This window comes from Taudactylus pleione, unplaced genomic scaffold (genome assembly GCF_031769625.1).
Source record: "Taudactylus pleione unplaced genomic scaffold, aTauple2 ptg000085l, whole genome shotgun sequence".
NCBI lineage: Eukaryota > Metazoa > Chordata > Amphibia > Anura > Myobatrachidae > Taudactylus > Taudactylus pleione.
The window spans coordinates 11,665,089-11,685,350 of NW_028284487.1; the positions used below are offsets into that span (position 1 = coordinate 11,665,089).

The window sequence follows — 20,262 nt, forward strand, 5'->3', positions numbered from 1 at the left end:
TTAGGTACATTTGGCATTTTTGTGTTTGCTGATGCTTTTATGTTTGGCTGGTTAGCTCAGTTGGTTAGAGCGTGGTGCTAATAACGCCAAGGTCATGTGTTCGATCCCCATACGGGCCATGTGCTGTTTCTTGTTGTCCTACAAGAAATGCCAAGAAGAGATTTTATCCGGCGGCAAAGTGCATGAAGTGTGGGATGAATGCATTGGCTACAGTTAGCAGCCCTTGAAACTTGCTAGAGAACATCATAGACACATACAAAACAGAGAATTTTTAAATCGATGTTAGGAATAAACAAAAATGTCATCCTTTGGCTGATGCAGCATTTCTCTATATGGCATACATAGAAAACTTTTTCTCAAATATAGCAATATGGCAAATCTAAGAAATGCTATGGCAAATTAATCAATCAGGACATTTATTTGGTGATTGAATCTACTATGGGGGACTAAGTTTTAAGAAGAGAAGAAGAACAGACCTTTACTCTCATTAGTGCACACTGAAGAAGAAAATTCTTAAAACCAGAATATCTTAAAACCATAGCACAAGTGATGGATCACTGCATTCTTATTGCAACTTTTCCTATTTCCAAATGTTTGACAAACATCTCTCCAGTTGAAAACTGATTTGAAACAGCTTCAAAATTAGTTTGGAGTAAAAAAACCACTGAAGATGATGGGATTTATACAAAGTTTAAATATAGATAAGCTATCCTAAAATTCAACTTTAAGGAAATTGAACAAAGTTAGGTCCCACCAAGATTTGAAATCAGATTACTGGATTCAAAGTCCAAAGTGCTCACCATTACACCATGGAACCCATTATTAGAGAGTCTTCCTCTACTCAATATTGCTGATCTTTGAAATACTGAATGTTCTCCTGTTTTAGGTACATTTTGCATTTTTGTGTTTGCTGATGCTTTTATGTTTGGCCGGTTAGCTCAGTTGGTTAGAGCGTGGTGCTAATAACGCCAAGGTCACGTGTTCGATCCCCATACGGGCCATGTGCTGTTTCTTGTTGTTCTACAAGAAATGCCAAGAAGAGATTTTATCCGGCGGCAAAGTGCATGAAGTGTGGGATGAATGCATTGGCTACAGTTAGCAGCCCTTGAAACTTGCTAGAGAACATCATAGACACATACAAAACAGAGAATTTTTAAATCGATGTTAGGAATAAACAAAAATGTCATCCTTTGGCTGATGCAGCATTTCTCTATATGGCATACATAGAAAACTTTTTCTCAAATATAGCAATATGGCAAATCTAAGAAATGCTATGGCAAATTAATCAATCAGGACATTTATTTGGTGATTGAATCTACTATGGGGGACTAAGTTTTAAGAAGAGAAGAAGAACAGACCTTTACTCTCATTAGTGCACACTGAAGAAGAAAATTCTTAAAACCAGAATATCTTAAAACCATAGCACAAGTGATGGATCACTGCATTCTTATTGCAACTTTTCCTATTTCCAAATGTTTGACAAACATCTCTCCAGTTGAAAACTGATTTGAAACAGTTTCAAAATTAGTTTGGCGTAAAGAAACCACTGAAGATGATGGGATTTATACAAAGTTTAAATATAGATAAGCTATCCTAAAATTCAACTTTAAGGAAATTGAACAAAGTTAGGTCCCACCAAGATTTGAAATCAGATTACTGGATTCAAAGTCCAAAGTGCTCACCATTACACCATGGAACCCATTATTAGAGAGTCTTCCTCTACTCAATATTGCTGATCTTTGAAATACTGAATGTTCTCCTGTTTTAGGTACATTTGGCATTTTTGTGTTTGGCTACAGTTAGCAGCCCTTGAAACTTGCTAGAGAACATCATAGACACATACAAAACAGAGAATTTTTAAATCGATGTTAGGAATAAACAAAAATGTCATCCTTTGGCTGATGCAGCATTTCTCTATATGGCATACATAGAAAACTTTTTCTCAAATATAGCAATATGGCAAATCTAAGAAATGCTATGGCAAATTAATCAATCAGGACATTTATTTGGTGATTGAATCTACTATGGGGGACTAAGTTTTAAGAAGAGAAGAAGAACAGACCTTTACTCTCATTAGTGCACACTGAAGAAGAAAATTCTTAAAACCAGAATATCTTAAAACCATAGCACAAGTGATGGATCACTGCATTCTTATTGCAACTTTTCCTATTTCCAAATGTTTGACAAACATCTTTCCAGTTGAAAACTGATTTGAAACAGCTTCAAAATTAGTTTGGAGTAAAAAAACCACTGAAGATGATGGGATTTATACAAAGTTTAAATATAGATAAGATATCCTAAAATTCAACTTTAAGGAAATTGAACAAAGTTAGGTCCCACCAAGATTTGAAATCAGATTACTGGATTCAAAGTCCAAAGTGCTCACCATTACACCATGGAACCCATTATTAGAGAGTCTTCCTCTACTCAATATTGCTGATCTTTGAAATACTGAATGTTCTCCTGTTTTAGGTACATTTGGCATTTTTGTGTTTGCTGATGCTTTTATGTTTGGCCGGGTAGCTCAGTTGGTTAGAGCGTGGTGCTAATAACGCCAAGGTCACGTGTTCGATCCCCATATGGGCCATGTGCTGTTTCTTGTTGTTCTACAAGAAATGCCAAGAAGAGATTTTATCCGGCGGCAAAGTGCATGAAGTGTGGGATGAATGCATTGGCTACAGTTAGCAGCCCTTGAAACTTGCTAGAGAACATCATAGACACATACAAAACAGAGAATTTTTAAATCGATGTTAGGAATAAACAAAAATGTCATCCTTTGGCTGATGCAGCATTTCTCTATATGGCATACATAGAAAACTTTTTCTCAAATATAGCAATATGGCAAATCTAAGAAATGCTATGGCAAATTAATCAATCAGGACATTTGTTTGGTGATTGAATCTACTATGGGGGACTAAGTTTTAAGAAGAGAAGAAGAACAGACCTTTACTCTCATTAGTGCACCCTGAAGAAAAAAATTCTTAAAACCAGAATATCTTAAAACCATAGCACAAGTGATGGATCACTGCATTCTTATTGCAACTTTTCCTATTTCCAAATGTTTGACAAACATCTCTCCAGTTGAAAACTGATTTGAAACAGTTTCAAAATTAGTTTGGCGTAAAGAAACCACTGAAGATGATGGGATTTATACAAAGTTTAAATATAGATAAGCTATCCTAAAATTCAACTTTAAGGAAATTGAACAAAGTTAGGTCCCACCAAGATTTGAAATCAGATTACTGGATTCAAAGTCCAAAGTGCTCACCATTACACCATGGAACCCATTATTAGAGAGTCTTCCTCTACTCAATATTGCTGATCTTTGAAATACTGAATGTTCTCCTGTTTTAGGTACATTTGGCATTTTTGTGTTTGCTGATGTTTTTATGTTTGGCCGGTTAGCTCAGTTGGTTAGAGCATGGTGCTAATATCGCCAAGGTCATGTGTTCGATCCCCATACGGGCCATGTGCTGTTTCTTGTTGTCCTACAAGAAATGCCAAGAAGAGATTTTATCCGGCGGCAAAGTGCATGAAGTATGGGATGAATGCATTGGCTACAGTTAGCAGCCCTTGAAACTTGCTAGAGAACATCATAGACACATACAAAACAGAGAATTTTTAAATCGATGTTAGGAATAAACAAAAATGTCATCCTTTGGCTGATGCAGCATTTCTCTATATGGCATACATAGAAAACTTTTTCTCAAATATAGCAATATGGCAAATCTAAGAAATGCTATGGCAAATTAATCAATCAGGACATTTATTTGGTGATTGAATCTACTATGGGGGACTAAGTTTTAAGAAGAGAAGAAGAACAGACCTTTACTCTCATTAGTGCACACTGAAGAAGAAAATTCTTAAAACCAGAATATCTTAAAACCATAGCACAAGTGATGGATCACTGCATTCTTATTGCAACTTTTCCTATTTCCAAATGTTTTACAAACATCTCTCCAGTTGAAAACTGATTTGAAACAGCTTCAAAATTAGTTTGGAGTAAAAAAACCACTGAAGATGATGGGATTTATACAAAGTTTAAATATAGATAAGCTATCCTAAAATTCAACTTTAAGGAAATTGAACAAAGTTAGGTCCCACCAAGATTTGAAATCAGATTACTGGATTCAAAGTCCAAAGTGCTCACCATTACACCATGGAACCCATTATTAGAGAGTCTTCCTCTACTCAATATTGCTGATCTTTGAAATACTGAATGTTCTCCTGTTTTAGGTACATTTGGCATTTTTGTGTTTGCTGATGCTTTTATGTTTGGCCGGTTAGCTCAGTTGGTTAGAGCGTGGTGCTAATAATGCCAAGGTCACGTGTTCGATCCCCATACGGGCCATGTGCTGTTTCTTGTTGTTCTACAAGAAATGCCAAGAAGAGATTTTATCCGGCGGCAAAGTGCATGAAGTGTGGGATGAATGCATTGGCTTCAGTTAGCAGCCCTTGAAACTTGCTAGAGAACATCATAGACACATACAAAACAGAGAATTTTTAAATCGATGTTAGGAATAAACAAAAATGTCATCCTTTGGCTGATGCAGCATTTCTCTATATGGCATACATAGAAAACTTTTTCTCAAATATAGCAATATGGCAAATCTAAGAAATGCTATGGCAAATTAATCAATCAGGACATTTATTTGGTGATTGAATCTACTATGGGGGACTAAGTTTTAAGAAGAGAAGAAGAACAGACCTTTACTCTCATTAGTGCACACTGAAGAAGAAAATTCTTAAAACCAGAATATCTTAAAACCATAGCACAAGTGATGGATCACTGCATTCTTATTGCAACTTTTCCTATTTCCAAATGTTTGACAAACATCTCTCCAGTTGAAAACTGATTTGAAACAGTTTCAAAATTAGTTTGGCGTAAAGAAACCACTGAAGATGATGGGATTTATACAAAGTTTAAATATAGATAAGCTATCCTAAAATTCAACTTTAAGGAAATTGAACAAAGTTAGGTCCCACCAAGATTTGAAATCAGATTACTGGATTCAAAGTCCAAAGTGCTCACCATTACACCATGGAACCCATTATTAGAGAGTCTTCCTCTACTCAATATTGCTGATCTTTGAAATACTGAATGTTCTCCTGTTTTAGGTACATTTGGCATTTTTGTGTTTGCTGATGCTTTTATGTTTGGCCGGTTAGCTCAGTTGGTTAGAGCGTGGTGCTAATAATGCCAAGGTCACGTGTTCGATCCCCATACGGGCCATGTGCTGTTTCTTGTTGTTCTACAAGAAATGCCAAGAAGAGATTTTATCCGGCGGCAAAGTGCATGAAGTGTGGGATGAATGCATTGGCTTCAGTTAGCAGCCCTTGAAACTTGCTAGAGAACATCATAGACACATACAAAACAGAGAATTTTTAAATCGATGTTAGGAATAAACAAAAATGTCATCCTTTGGCTGATGCAGCATTTCTCTATATGGCATACATAGAAAACTTTTTCTCAAATATAGCAATATGGCAAATCTAAGAAATGCTAAGGCTAATTACTGGATTCAAAGTCCAAAGTGCTCACCATTACACCATGGAACCCATTATTAGAGAGTCTTCCTCTACTCAATATTGCTGATCTTTGAAATACTGAATGTTCTCCTGTTTTAGGTACATTTGGCATTTTTGTGTTTGCTGATGTTTTTATGTTTGGCCGGTTAGCTCAGTTGGTTAGAGCATGGTGCTAATAACGCCAAGGTCATGTGTTCGATCCCCATAAGGGCCATGTGCTTTTTCTTGTTGTCCTACAAGAAATGCCAAGAAGGGATTTTATCCAGCGGCAAAGTGCATGAAGTGTGGGATGAATGCATTGGCTACAGTTAGCAGCCCTTGAAACTTGCTAGAGAACATCATAGACACATACAAAACAGAGAATTTTTAAATCCATGTTAGGAATAAACAAAATTGTCATCATTTGGCTGATGCAGCATTTCTCTGTATGGCATACATAGAAAACTTTTTCTCAAATATAGCAATATGGCAAATCTAAGAAATGCTAAGGCTAATTAATCAATCAGGACATTTATTTGGTGATTGAATCTACTATGGGGGACTAAGTTTTAAGAAGAGAAGAAGAACAGACCTTTACTCTCATTAGTGCACACTGAAGAAGAAAATTCTTAAAACCAGAATATCTTAAAACCATAGCACAAGTGATGGATCACTGCATTCTTATTGCAACTTTTCCTATTTCCAAATGTTTGACAAACATCTCTCCAGTTGAAAACTGATTTGAAACAGCTTCAAAATTAGTTTGGAGTAAAAAAAACACTGAAGATGATGGGATTTATACAAAGTTTAAATATAGATAAGCTATCCTAAAATTCAACTTTAAGGAAATTGAACAAAGTTAGGTCCCACCAAGATTTGAAATCAGATTACTGGATTCAAAGTCCAAAGTGCTCACCATTACACCATGGAACCCATTATTAGAGAGTCTTCCTCTACTCAATATTGCTGATCTTTGAAATACTGAATGTTCTCCTGTTTTAGGTACATTTGGCATTTTTGTGTTTGCTGATGTTTTTATGTTTGGCCGGTTAGCTCAGTTGGTTAGAGCATGGTGCTAATAACGCCAAGGTCATGTGTTTGATCCCCATACGGGCCATGTGCTTCTTCTTGTTGTCCTACAAGAAATGCCAAGAAGGGATTTTATCCAGCGGCAAAGTGCATGAAGTGTGGGATGAATGCATTGGCTACAGTTAGCAGCCCTTGAAACTTGCTAGAGAACATCATAGACACATACAAAACAGAGAATTTTTAAATCCATGTTAGGAATAAACAAAAATGTCATCCTTTGGCTGATGCAGCATTTCTCTATATGGCATACATAGAAAACTTTTTCTCAAATATAGCAATATGGCAAATCTAAGAAATGCTAAGGCTAATTAATCAATCAGGACATTTATTTGGTGATTGAATCTACTATGGGGGACTAAGTTTTAAGAAGAGAAGAAGAACAGACCTTTACTCTCATTAGTGCACACTGAAGAAGAAAATTCTTAAAACCAGAATATCTTAAAACCATAGCACAAGTGATGGATCACTGCATTCTTATTGCAACTTTTCCTATTTCCAAATGTTTGACAAACATCTCTCCAGTTGAAAACTGATTTGAAACAGCTTCAAAATTAGTTTGGAGTAAAAAAACCACTGAAGATGATGGGATTTATACAAAGTTTAAATATAGATAAGCTATCCTAAAATTCAACTTTAAGGAAATTGAACAAAGTTAGGTCCCACCAAGATTTGAAATCAGATTACTGGATTCAAAGTCCAAAGTGCTCACCATTACACCATGGAACCCATTATTAGAGAGTCTTCCTCTACTCAATATTGCTGATCTTTGAAATACTGAATGTTCTCCTGTTTTAGGTACATTTGGCATTTTTGTGTTTGCTGATGCTTTTATGTTTGGCTGGTTAGCTCAGTTGGTTAGAGCGTGGTGCTAATAAATCCAAGGTCATGTGTTCGATTCCCATACGGGCCATGTGATTTTTATTGTTGTCCTACAAGAAATGCCAAGAAGGGATTTTATACAGCGGCAACGTGCATGAAGTGTGGGATGAATGCATTGGCTACAGTTAGCAGCCCTTGAAACTTGCTAGAGAACATCATAGACACATACAAAACAGAGAATTTTTAAATCCATGTTAGGAATAAACAAAAATGTCATCCTTTGGCTGATGCAGCATTTCTCTATATGGCATACATAGAAAACTTTTTCTCAAATATAGCAATATGGCAAATCTAAGAAATGCTATGGCAAATTAATCAATCAGGACATTTATTTGGTGATTGAATCTACTATGGGGGACTAAGTTTTAAGACGAGAAGAAGAACAGACCTTTACTCTCATTAGTGCACACTGAAGAAGAAAATTCTTAAAACCAGAATATCTTAAAACAATAGCACAAGTGATGGATCACTGCATTCTTATTGCAACTTTTCCTATTTCCAAATGTTTGACAAACATCTCTCCAGTTGAAAACTGATTTGAAACAGCTTCAAAATTAGTTTGGAGTAAAAAAACCACTGAAGATGATGGGATTTATACAAAGTTTAAATATAGATAAGCTATCCTAAAATTCAACTTTAAGGAAATTGAACAAAGTTAGGTCCCACCAAGATTTGAAATCAGATTATTGCATTCAAAGTCCAAAGTGCTCACCATTACACCATGGAACCCATTATTAGAGAGTCTTCCTCTACTCAATATTGCTGATCTTTGAAATACTGAATGTTCTCCTGTTTTAGGTACATTTGGCATTTTTGTGTTTGCTGATGTTTTTATGTTTGGCCGGTTAGCTCAGTTGGTTAGAGCATGGTGCTAATAACGCCAAGGTCATGTGTTTGATCCCCATACGGGCCATGTGCTTTTTCTTGTTGTCCTACAAGAAATGCCAAGAAGGGATTTTATCCTGCGGCAAAGTGCATGAAGTGTGGGATGAATGCATTGGCTACAGTTAGCAGCCCTTGAAACTTGCTAGAGAACATCATAGACACATACAAAACAGAGAATTTTTAAATCCATGTTAGGAATAAACAAAAATGTTATCCTTTGGCTGATGCAGCATTTCTCTATATGGCATACATAGAAAACTTTTTCTCAAATATAGCAATATGGCAAATCTAAGAAATGCTAAGGCTAATTAATCAATCAGGACATTTATTTGGTGATTGAATCTACTATGGGGGACTAAGTTTTAAGAAGAGAAGAAGAACAGACCTTTACTCTCATTAGTGCACACTGAAGAAGAAAATTCTTAAAACCAGAATATCTTAAAACCATAGCACAAGTGATGGATCACTGCATTCTTATTGCAACTTTTCCTATTTCCAAATGTTTGACAAACATCTCTCCAGTTGAAAACTGATTTGAAACAGCTTCAAAATTAGTTTGGAGTAAAAAAAACACTGAAGATGATGGGATTTATACAAAGTTTAAATATAGATAAGCTATCCTAAAATTCAACTTTAAGGAAATTGAACAAAGTTAGGTCCCACCAAGATTTGAAATCAGATTACTGGATTCAAAGTCCAAAGTGCTCACCATTACACCATGGAACCCATTATTAGAGAGTCTTCCTCTACTCAATATTGCTGATCTTTGAAATACTGAATGTTCTCCTGTTTTAGGTACATTTGGCATTTTTGTGTTTGCTGATGCTTTTATGTTTGGCCGGTTAGCTCAGTTGGTTAGAGCGTGGTGCTAATAACGCCAAGGTCATGTGTTCGATTCCCATACGGGCCATGTGATTTTTATTGTTGTCCTACAAGAAATGCCAAGAAGGGATTTTATACAGCGGCAACGTGCATGAAGTGTGGGATGAATGCATTGGCTACAGTTAGCAGCCCTTGAAACTTGCTAGAGAACATCATAGATACATACAAAACAGAGAATTTTTAAATCCATGTTAGGAATAAACAAAAATGTCATCCTTTGGCTGATGCAGCATTTCTCTATATGGCATACATAGAAAACTTTTTCTCAAATATAGCAATATGGCAAATCTAAGAAATGCTATGGCAAATTAATCAATCAGGACATTTATTTGGTGATTGAATCTACTATGGGGGACTAAGTTTTAAGACGAGAAGAAGAACAGACCTTTACTCTCATTAGTGCACACTGAAGAAGAAAATTCTTAAAACCAGAATATCTTAAAACAATAGCACAAGTGATGGATCACTGCATTCTTATTGCAACTTTTCCTATTTCCAAATGTTTGACAAACATCTCTCCAGTTGAAAACTGATTTGAAACAGCTTCAAAATTAGTTTGGAGTAAAAAAACCACTGAAGATGATGGGATTTATACAAAGTTTAAATATAGATAAGCTATCCTAAAATTCAACTTTAAGGAAATTGAACAAAGTTAGGTCCCACCAAGATTTGAAATCAGATTATTGCATTCAAAGTCCAAAGTGCTCACCATTACACCATGGAACCCATTATTAGAGAGTCTTCCTCTACTCAATATTGCTGATCTTTGAAATACTGAATGTTCTCCTGTTTTAGGTACATTTGGCATTTTTGTGTTTGCTAATACTTTTATGTTTGGCCGGTTAGCTCAGTTGGTTAGAGTGTGGTGCTAATAACGCCAAGGTCATGTGTTCGATCCCCATACGGGCCATGTGCTTTTTCTTGTTGTCCTACAAGAAATGCCAAGAAGGGATTTTATCCAGCGGCAAAGTGCATGAAGTGTGGGATGAATGCATTGGCTACAGTTAGCAGCCCTTGAAACTTGCTAGAGAACATCATAGACACATACAAAACAGAGAATTTTTAAATCCATGTTAGGAATAAACAAAAATGTTATCCTTTGGCTGATGCAGCATTTCTCTATATGGCATACATAGAAAACTTTTTCTCAAATATAGCAATATGGCAAATCTAAGAAATGCTAAGGCTAATTAATCAATCAGGACATTTATTTGGTGATTGAATCTACTATGGGGGACTAAGTTTTAAGAAGAGAAGAAGAACAGACCTTTACTCTCATTAGTGCACACTGAAGAAGAAAATTCTTAAAACCAGAATATCTTAAAACCATAGCACAAGTGATGGATCACTGCATTCTTATTGCAACTTTTCCTATTTCCAAATGTTTGACAAACATCTCTCCAGTTGAAAACTGATTTGAAACAGCTTCAAAATTAGTTTGGAGTAAAAAAAACACTGAAGATGATGGGATTTATACAAAGTTTAAATATAGATAAGCTATCCTAAAATTCAACTTTAAGGAAATTGAACAAAGTTAGGTCCCACCAAGATTTGAAATCAGATTACTGGATTCAAAGTCCAAAGTGCTCACCATTACACCATGGAACCCATTATTAGAGAGTCTTCCTCTACTCAATATTGCTGATCTTTGAAATACTGAATGTTCTCCTGTTTTAGGTACATTTGGCATTTTTGTGTTTGCTGATGCTTTTATGTTTGGCCGGTTAGCTCAGTTGGTTAGAGCGTGGTGCTAATAACGCCAAGGTCATGTGTTCGATTCCCATACGGGCCATGTGATTTTTATTGTTGTCCTACAAGAAATGCCAAGAAGGGATTTTATACAGCGGCAACGTGCATGAAGTGTGGGATGAATGCATTGGCTACAGTTAGCAGCCCTTGAAACTTGCTAGAGAACATCATAGACACATACAAAACAGAGAATTTTTAAATCCATGTTAGGAATAAACAAAAATGTCATCCTTTGGCTGATGCAGCATTTCTCTATATGGCATACATAGAAAACTTTTTCTCAAATATAGCAATATGGCAAATCTAAGAAATGCTATGGCAAATTAATCAATCAGGACATTTATTTGGTGATTGAATCTACTATGGGGGACTAAGTTTTAAGACGAGAAGAAGAACAGACCTTTACTCTCATTAGTGCACACTGAAGAAGAAAATTCTTAAAACCAGAATATCTTAAAACAATAGCACAAGTGATGGATCACTGCATTCTTATTGCAACTTTTCCTATTTCCAAATGTTTGACAAACATCTCTCCAGTTGAAAACTGATTTGAAACAGCTTCAAAATTAGTTTGGAGTAAAAAAACCACTGAAGATGATGGGATTTATACAAAGTTTAAATATAGATAAGCTATCCTAAAATTCAACTTTAAGGAAATTGAACAAAGTTAGGTCCCACCAAGATTTGAAATCAGATTATTGCATTCAAAGTCCAAAGTGCTCACCATTACACCATGGAACCTATTATTAGAGAGTCTTCCTCTACTCAATATTGCTGATCTTTGAAATACTGAATGTTCTCCTGTTTTAGGTACATTTGGCATTTTTGTGTTTGCTGATGCTTTTATGTTTGGCCGGTTAGCTCAGTTGGTTAGAGCGTGGTGCTAATAACGCCAAGGTCATGTGTTCGATTCCCATACGGGCCATGTGATTTTTATTGTTGTCCTACAAGAAATGCCAAGAAGGGATTTTATACAGCGGCAACGTGCATGAAGTGTGGGATGAATGCATTGGCTACAGTTAGCAGCCCTTGAAACTTGCTAGAGAACATCATAGATACATACAAAACAGAGAATTTTTAAATCCATGTTAGGAATAAACAAAAATGTCATCCTTTGGCTGATGCAGCATTTCTCTATATGGCATACATAGAAAACTTTTTCTCAAATATAGCAATATGGCAAATCTAAGAAATGCTATGGCAAATTAATCAATCAGGACATTTATTTGGTGATTGAATCTACTATGGGGGACTAAGTTTTAAGACGAGAAGAAGAACAGACCTTTACTCTCATTAGTGCACACTGAAGAAGAAAATTCTTAAAACCAGAATATCTTAAAACAATAGCACAAGTGATGGATCACTGCATTCTTATTGCAACTTTTCCTATTTCCAAATGTTTGACAAACATCTCTCCAGTTGAAAACTGATTTGAAACAGCTTCAAAATTAGTTTGGAGTAAAAAAAGCACTGAAGATGATGGGATTTATACAAAGTTTAAATATAGATAAGCTATCCTAAAATTCAACTTTAAGGAAATTGAACAAAGTTAGGTCCCACCAAGATTTGAAATTAGATTACTGGATTCAAAGTCCAAAGTGCTCACCATTACACCATGGAACCCATTATTAGAGAGTCTTCCTCTACTCAATATTGCTGATCTTTGAAATACTGAATGTTCTCCTGTTTTAGGTACATTTGGCATTTTTGTGTTTGCTGATGCTTTTATGTTTGGCCGGTTAGCTCAGTTGGTTAGAGCGTGGTGCTAATAACGCCAAGGTCATGTGTTCGATTCCCATACGGCCCATGTGATTTTTATTGTTGTCCTACAAGAAATGCCAAGAAGGGATTTTATACAGCGGCAACGTGCATGAAGTGTGGGATGAATGCATTGGCTACAGTTAGCAGCCCTTGAAACTTGCTAGAGAACATCATAGACACATACAAAACAGAGAATTTTTAAATCCATGTTAGGAATAAACAAAAATGTCATCCTTTGGCTGATGCAGCATTTCTCTATATGGCATACATAGAAAACTTTTTCTCAAATATAGCAATATGGCAAATCTAAGAAATGCTATGGCAAATTAATCAATCAGGACATTTATTTGGTGATTGAATCTACTATGGGGGACTAAGTTTTAAGACGAGAAGAAGAACAGACCTTTACTCTCATTAGTGCACACTGAAGAAGAAAATTCTTAAAACCAGAATATCTTAAAACAATAGCACAAGTGATGGATCACTGCATTCTTATTGCAACTTTTCCTATTTCCAAATGTTTGACAAACATCTCTCCAGTTGAAAACTGATTTGAAACAGCTTCAAAATTAGTTTGGAGTAAAAAAACCACTGAAGATGATGGGATTTATACAAAGTTTAAATATAGATAAGCTATCCTAAAATTCAACTTTAAGGAAATTGAACAAAGTTAGGTCCCACCAAGATTTGAAATCAGATTATTGCATTCAAAGTCCAAAGTGCTCACCATTACACCATGGAACCCATTATTAGAGAGTCTTCCTCTACTCAATATTGCTGATCTTTGAAATACTGAATGTTCTCCTGTTTTAGGTACATTTGGCATTTTTGTGTTTGCTGATGTTTTTATGTTTGGCCGGTTAGCTCAGTTGGTTAGAGCATGGTGCTAATAACGCCAAGGTCATGTGTTTGATCCCCATACGGGCCATGTGCTTTTTCTTGTTGTCCTACAAGAAATGCCAAGAAGGGATTTTATACAGCGGCAACGTGCATGAAGTGTGGGATGAATGCATTGGCTACAGTTAGCAGCCCTTGAAACTTGCTAGAGAACATCATAGACACATACAAAACAGAGAATTTTTAAATCCATGTTAGGAATAAACAAAAATGTTATCCTTTGGCTGATGCAGCATTTCTCTATATGGCATACATAGAAAACTTTTTCTCAAATATAGCAATATGGCAAATCTAAGAAATGCTAAGGCTAATTAATCAATCAGGACATTTATTTGGTGATTGAATCTACTATGGGGGACTAAGTTTTAAGAAGAGAAGAAGAACAGACCTTTACTCTCATTAGTGCACACTGAAGAAGAAAATTCTTAAAACCAGAATATCTTAAAACCATAGCACAAGTGATGGATCACTGCATTCTTATTGCAACTTTTCCTATTTCCAAATGTTTGACAAACATCTCTCCAGTTGAAAACTGATTTGAAACAGCTTCAAAATTAGTTTGGAGTAAAAAAAACACTGAAGATGATGGGATTTATACAAAGTTTAAATATAGATAAGCTATCCTAAAATTCAACTTTAAGGAAATTGAACAAAGTTAGGTCCCACCAAGATTTGAAATCAGATTACTGGATTCAAAGTCCAAAGTGCTCACCATTACACCATGGAACCCATTATTAGAGAGTCTTCCTCTACTCAATATTGCTGATCTTTGAAATACTGAATGTTCTCCTGTTTTAGGTACATTTGGCATTTTTGTGTTTGCTGATGCTTTTATGTTTGGCCGGTTAGCTCAGTTGGTTAGAGCGTGGTGCTAATAACGCCAAGGTCATGTGTTCGATTCCCATACGGGCCATGTGATTTTTATTGTTGTCCTACAAGAAATGCCAAGAAGGGATTTTATACAGCGGCAACGTGCATGAAGTGTGGGATGAATGCATTGGCTACAGTTAGCAGCCCTTGAAACTTGCTAGAGAACATCATAGACACATACAAAACAGAGAATTTTTAAATCCATGTTAGGAATAAACAAAAATGTCATCCTTTGGCTGATGCAGCATTTCTCTATATGGCATACATAGAAAACTTTTTCTCAAATATAGCAATATGGCAAATCTAAGAAATGCTATGGCAAATTAATCAATCAGGACATTTATTTGGTGATTGAATCTACTATGGGGGACTAAGTTTTAAGACGAGAAGAAGAACAGACCTTTACTCTCATTAGTGCACACTGAAGAAGAAAATTCTTAAAACCAGAATATCTTAAAACAATAGCACAAGTGATGGATCACTGCATTCTTATTGCAACTTTTCCTATTTCCAAATGTTTGACAAACATCTCTCCAGTTGAAAACTGATTTGAAACAGCTTCAAAATTAGTTTGGAGTAAAAAAACCACTGAAGATGATGGGATTTATACAAAGTTTAAATATAGATAAGCTATCCTAAAATTCAACTTTAAGGAAATTGAACAAAGTTAGGTCCCACCAAGATTTGAAATCAGATTATTGCATTCAAAGTCCAAAGTGCTCACCATTACACCATGGAACCCATTATTAGAGAGTCTTCCTCTACTCAATATTGCTGATCTTTGAAATACTGAATGTTCTCCTGTTTTAGGTACATTTGGCATTTTTGTGTTTGCTGATACTTTTATGTTTGGCCGGTTAGCTCAGTTGGTTAGAGCGTGGTGCTAATAACGCCAAGGTCATGTGTTCGATTCCCATACGGGCCATGTGATTTTTATTGTTGTCCTACAAGAAATGCCAAGAAGGGATTTTATACAGCGGCAACGTGCATGAAGTGTGGGATGAATGCATTGGCTACAGTTAGCAGCCCTTGAAACTTGCTAGAGAACATCATAGACACATACAAAACAGAGAATTTTTAAATCCATGTTAGGAATAAACAAAAATGTCATCCTTTGGCTGATGCAGCATTTCTCTATATGGCATACATAGAAAACTTTTTCTCAAATATAGCAATATGGCAAATCTAAGAAATGCTATGGCAAATTAATCAATCAGGACATTTATTTGGTGATTGAATCTACTATGGGGGACTAAGTTTTAAGACGAGAAGAAGAACAGACCTTTACTCTCATTAGTGCACACTGAAGAAGAAAATTCTTAAAACCAGAATATCTTAAAACAATAGCACAAGTGATGGATCACTGCATTCTTATTGCAACTTTTCCTATTTCCAAATGTTTGACAAACATCTCTCCAGTTGAAAACTGATTTGAAACAGCTTCAAAATTAGTTTGGAGTAAAAAAACCACTGAAGATGATGGGATTTATACAAAGTTTAAATATAGATAAGCTATCCTAAAATTCAACTTTAAGGAAATTGAACAAAGTTAGGTCCCACCAAGATTTGAAATCAGATTATTGCATTCAAAGTCCAAAGTGCTCACCATTACACCATGGAACCCATTATTAGAGAGTCTTCCTCTACTCAATATTGCTGATCTTTGAAATACTGAATGTTCTCCTGTTTTAGGTACATTTGGCATTTTTGTGTTTGCTGATGTTTTTATGTTTGGCCGGTTAGCTCAGTTGGTTAGAGCATGGTGCTAATAACGCCAAGGTCATGTGTTTGATCCCCATACGGGCCATGTGCTTTTTCTTGTTGTCCTACAAGAAATGCCAAGAAGGGATTTTATACAGCGGCAACGTGCATGAAGTGTGGGATGAATGCATTGGCTACAGTTAGCAGCCCTTGAAACTTGCTAGAGAACATCATAGACACATACAAAACAGAGAATTTTTAAATCCATGTTAGGAATAAACAAAAATGTTATCCTTTGGCTGATGCAGCATTTCTCTATATGGCATACATAGAAAACTTTTTCTCAAATATAGCAATATGGCAAATCTAAGAAATGCTAAGGCTAATTAATCAATCAGGACATTTATTTGGTGATTGAATCTACTATGGGGGACTAAGTTTTAAGAAGAGAAGAAGAACAGACCTTTACTCTCATTAGTGCACACTGAAGAAGAAAATTCTTAAAACCAGAATATCTTAAAACCATAGCACAAGTGATGGATCACTGCATTCTTATTGCAACTTTTCCTATTTCCAAATGTTTGACAAACATCTCTCCAGTTGAAAACTGATTTGAAACAGCTTCAAAATTAGTTTGGAGTAAAAAAAACACTGAAGATGATGGGATTTATACAAAGTTTAAATATAGATAAGCTATCCTAAAATTCAACTTTAAGGAAATTGAACAAAGTTAGGTCCCACCAAGATTTGAAATCAGATTACTGGATTCAAAGTCCAAAGTGCTCACCATTACACCATGGAACCCATTATTAGAGAGTCTACCTCTACTCAATATTGCTGATCTTTGAAATACTGAATGTTCTCCTGTTTTAGGTACATTTGGCATTTTTGTGTTTGCTGATGCTTTTATGTTTGGCCGGTTAGCTCAGTTGGTTAGAGCGTGGTGCTAATAACGCCAAAGTCATGTGTTCGATTCCCATACGGGCCATGTGATTTTTATTGTTGTCCTACAAGAAATGCCAAGAAGGGATTTTATACAGCGGCAACGTGCATGAAGTGTGGGATGAATGCATTGGCTACAGTTAGCAGCCCTTGAAACTTGCTAGAGAACATCATAGACACATACAAAACAGAGAATTTTTAAATCCATGTTAGGAATAAACAAAAATGTCATCCTTTGGCTGATGCAGCATTTCTCTATATGGCATACATAGAAAACTTTTTCTCAAATATAGCAATATGGCAAATCTAAGAAATGCTATGGCAAATTAATCAATCAGGACATTTATTTGGTGATTGAATCTACTATGGGGGACTAAGTTTTAAGACGAGAAGAAGAACAGACCTTTACTCTCATTAGTGCACACTGAAGAAGAAAATTCTTAAAACCAGAATATCTTAAAACAATAGCACAAGTGATGGATCACTGCATTCTTATTGCAACTTTTCCTATTTCCAAATGTTTGACAAACATCTCTCCAGTTGAAAACTTATTTGAAACAGCTTCAAAATTAGTTTGGAGTAAAAAAACCACTGAAGATGATGGGATTTATACAAAGTTTAAATATAGATAAGCTATCCTAAATTTCAACTTTAAGGAAATTGAACAAAGTTAGGTCCCACCAAGATTTGAAATCAGATTATTGCATTCAAAGTCCAAAGTGCTCACCATTACACCATGGAACCCATTATTAGAGAGTCTTCCTCTACTCAATATTGCTGATCTTTGAAATACTGAATGTTCTCCTGTTTTAGGTACATTTGGCATTTTTGTGTTTGCTGATGTTTTTATGTTTGGCCGGTTAGCTCAGTTGGTTAGAGCATGGTGCTAATAATGCCAAGGTCATGTGTTTGATCCCCATACGGGCCATGTGCTTTTTCTTGTTGTCCTACAAGAAATGCCAAGAAGGGATTTTATCCTGCGGCAAAGTGCATGAAGTGTGGGATGAATGCATTGGCTACAGTTAGCAGCCCTTGAAACTTGCTAGAGAACATCATAGACACATACAAAACAGAGAATTTATAAATCCATGTTAGGAATAAACAAAAATGTCATCCTTTGGCTGATGCAGCATTTCTCTATATGGCATACATAGAAAACTTTTTCTCAAATATAGCAATATGGCAAATCTAAGAAATGCTAAGGCTAATTACTGGATTCAAAGTCCAAAGTGCTCACCATTACACCATGGAACCCATTATTAGAGAGTCTTCCTCTACTCAATATTGCTGATCTTTGAAATACTGAATGTTCTCCTGTTTTAGGTACATTTGGCATTTTTGTGTTTGCTGATGTTTTTATGTTTGGCCGGTTAGCTCAGTTGGTTAGAGCGTGGTGCTAATAACGCCAAGGTCATGTGTTCGATCCCCATACGGGCCATGTGCTTTTTCTTGTTGTCCTACAAGAAATGCCAAGAAGGGATTTTATCCAGCGGCAAAGTGCATGAAGTGTGTGATGAATGCATTGGCTACAGTTAGCAGCCCTTGAAACTTGCTAGAGAACATCATAGACACATACAAAACAGAGAATTTTTAAATCCATGTTAGGAATAAACAAAAATGTCATCCTTTGGCTGATGCAGCATTTCTCTATATGGCATACATAGAAAACTTTTTCTCAAATATAGCAATATGGCAAATCTAAGAAATGCTAAGGCTAATTACTGGATTCAAAGTCCAAAGTGCTCACCATTACACCATGGAACCCATTATTAGAGAGTCTTCCTCTACTCAATATTGCTGATCTTTGAAATACTGAATGTTCTCCTGTTTTAGGTACATTTGGCATTTTTGTGTTTGCTGATGTTTTTATGTTTGGCCGGTTAGCTCAGTTGGTTAGAGCGTTGTGTTAATAACGCCAAGGTCATGTGTTCGATCCCCATACGGGTCATGTGCTTTTTCTTGTTGTCCTACAAGAAATGCCAAGAAGGGATTTTATCCAGCGGCAAAGTGCATGAAGTGTGGGATGAATGCATTGGCTACAGTTAGCAGCCCTTGAAACTTGCTAGAGAACATCATAGACACATACAAAACAGAGAATTTTTAAATCCATGTTAGGAATAAACAAAATTGTCATCCTTTGGCTGATGCAGCATTTCTCTGTATGGCATACATAGAAAACTTTTTCTCAAATATAGCAATATGGCAAATCTAAGAAATGCTAAGGCTAATTAATCAATCAGGACATTTATTTGGTGATTGAATCTACTATGGGGGACTAAGTTTTAAGAAGAGAAGAAGAACAGACCTTTACTCTCATTAGTGCACACTGAAGAAGAAAATTCTTAAAACCAGAATATCTTAAAACCATAGCACAAGTGATGGATCACTGCATTCTTATTGCAACTTTTCCTATTTCCAAATGTTTGACAAACATCTCTCCAGTTGAAAACTGATTTGAAACAGCTTCAAAATTAGTTTGGAGTAAAACAAACACTGAAGATGATGGGATTTATACAAAGTTTAAATATAGATAAGCTATCCTAAAATTCAACTTTAAGGAAATTGAACAAAGTTAGGTCCCACCAAGATTTGAAATCAGATTACTGGATTCAAAGTCCAAAGTGCTCACCATTACACCATGGAACCCATTATTAGAGAGTCTTCCTCTACTCAATATTGCTGATCTTTGAAATACTGAATGTTCTCCTGTTTTAGGTACATTTGGCATTTTTGTGTTTGCTGATGTTTTTATGTTTGGCCGGTTAGCTCAGTTGGTTAGAGCATGGTGCTAATAACGCCAAGGTCATGTGTTTGATCCCCATACGGGCCATGTGCTTCTTCTTGTTGTCCTACAAGAAATGCCAAGAAGGGATTTTATCCAGCGGCAAAGTGCATGAAGTGTGGGATGAATGCATTGGCTACAGTTAGCAGCCCTTGAAACTTGCTAGAGAACATCATAGACACATACAAAACAGAGAATTTTTAAATCCATGTTAGGAATAAACAAAAATGTCATCCTTTGGCTGATGCAGCATTTCTCTATATGGCATACATAGAAAACTTTTTCTCAAATATAGCAATATGGCAAATCTAAGAAAT

General features: G+C 35.9%; 8 non-coding genes across 8 annotated transcripts; all 8 read left to right on the plus strand.

Moving 5' to 3' along the window:
- The first annotated feature begins 45 nt into the window (after nt 1-45).
- TRNAI-AAU (transfer RNA isoleucine (anticodon AAU)) lies at nt 46-119 on the plus strand. Its single transcript has one exon. It is a non-coding gene; the product is annotated as a tRNA-Ile (tRNA).
- A 9,078-nt stretch (nt 120-9,197) lies between these two features.
- Nucleotides 9,198-9,271, plus strand: TRNAI-AAU (transfer RNA isoleucine (anticodon AAU)). Its single transcript has one exon. It is a non-coding gene; the product is annotated as a tRNA-Ile (tRNA).
- Nucleotides 9,272-10,079: 808 nt separating this feature from the next.
- TRNAI-AAU (transfer RNA isoleucine (anticodon AAU)) lies at nt 10,080-10,153 on the plus strand. Its single transcript has one exon. It is a non-coding gene; the product is annotated as a tRNA-Ile (tRNA).
- Nucleotides 10,154-10,961: 808 nt separating this feature from the next.
- On the plus strand, nt 10,962-11,035 carry TRNAI-AAU (transfer RNA isoleucine (anticodon AAU)). The gene has a single exon. It is a non-coding gene; the product is annotated as a tRNA-Ile (tRNA).
- Nucleotides 11,036-11,843: 808 nt separating this feature from the next.
- TRNAI-AAU (transfer RNA isoleucine (anticodon AAU)) lies at nt 11,844-11,917 on the plus strand. The gene has a single exon. It is a non-coding gene; the product is annotated as a tRNA-Ile (tRNA).
- Nucleotides 11,918-14,489: 2,572 nt separating this feature from the next.
- TRNAI-AAU (transfer RNA isoleucine (anticodon AAU)) lies at nt 14,490-14,563 on the plus strand. Its single transcript has one exon. It is a non-coding gene; the product is annotated as a tRNA-Ile (tRNA).
- Nucleotides 14,564-15,371: 808 nt separating this feature from the next.
- TRNAI-AAU (transfer RNA isoleucine (anticodon AAU)) lies at nt 15,372-15,445 on the plus strand. Its single transcript has one exon. It is a non-coding gene; the product is annotated as a tRNA-Ile (tRNA).
- A 3,082-nt stretch (nt 15,446-18,527) lies between these two features.
- TRNAI-AAU (transfer RNA isoleucine (anticodon AAU)) lies at nt 18,528-18,601 on the plus strand. The gene has a single exon. It is a non-coding gene; the product is annotated as a tRNA-Ile (tRNA).
- The last annotated feature ends 1,661 nt before the right edge of the window (nt 18,602-20,262 follow it).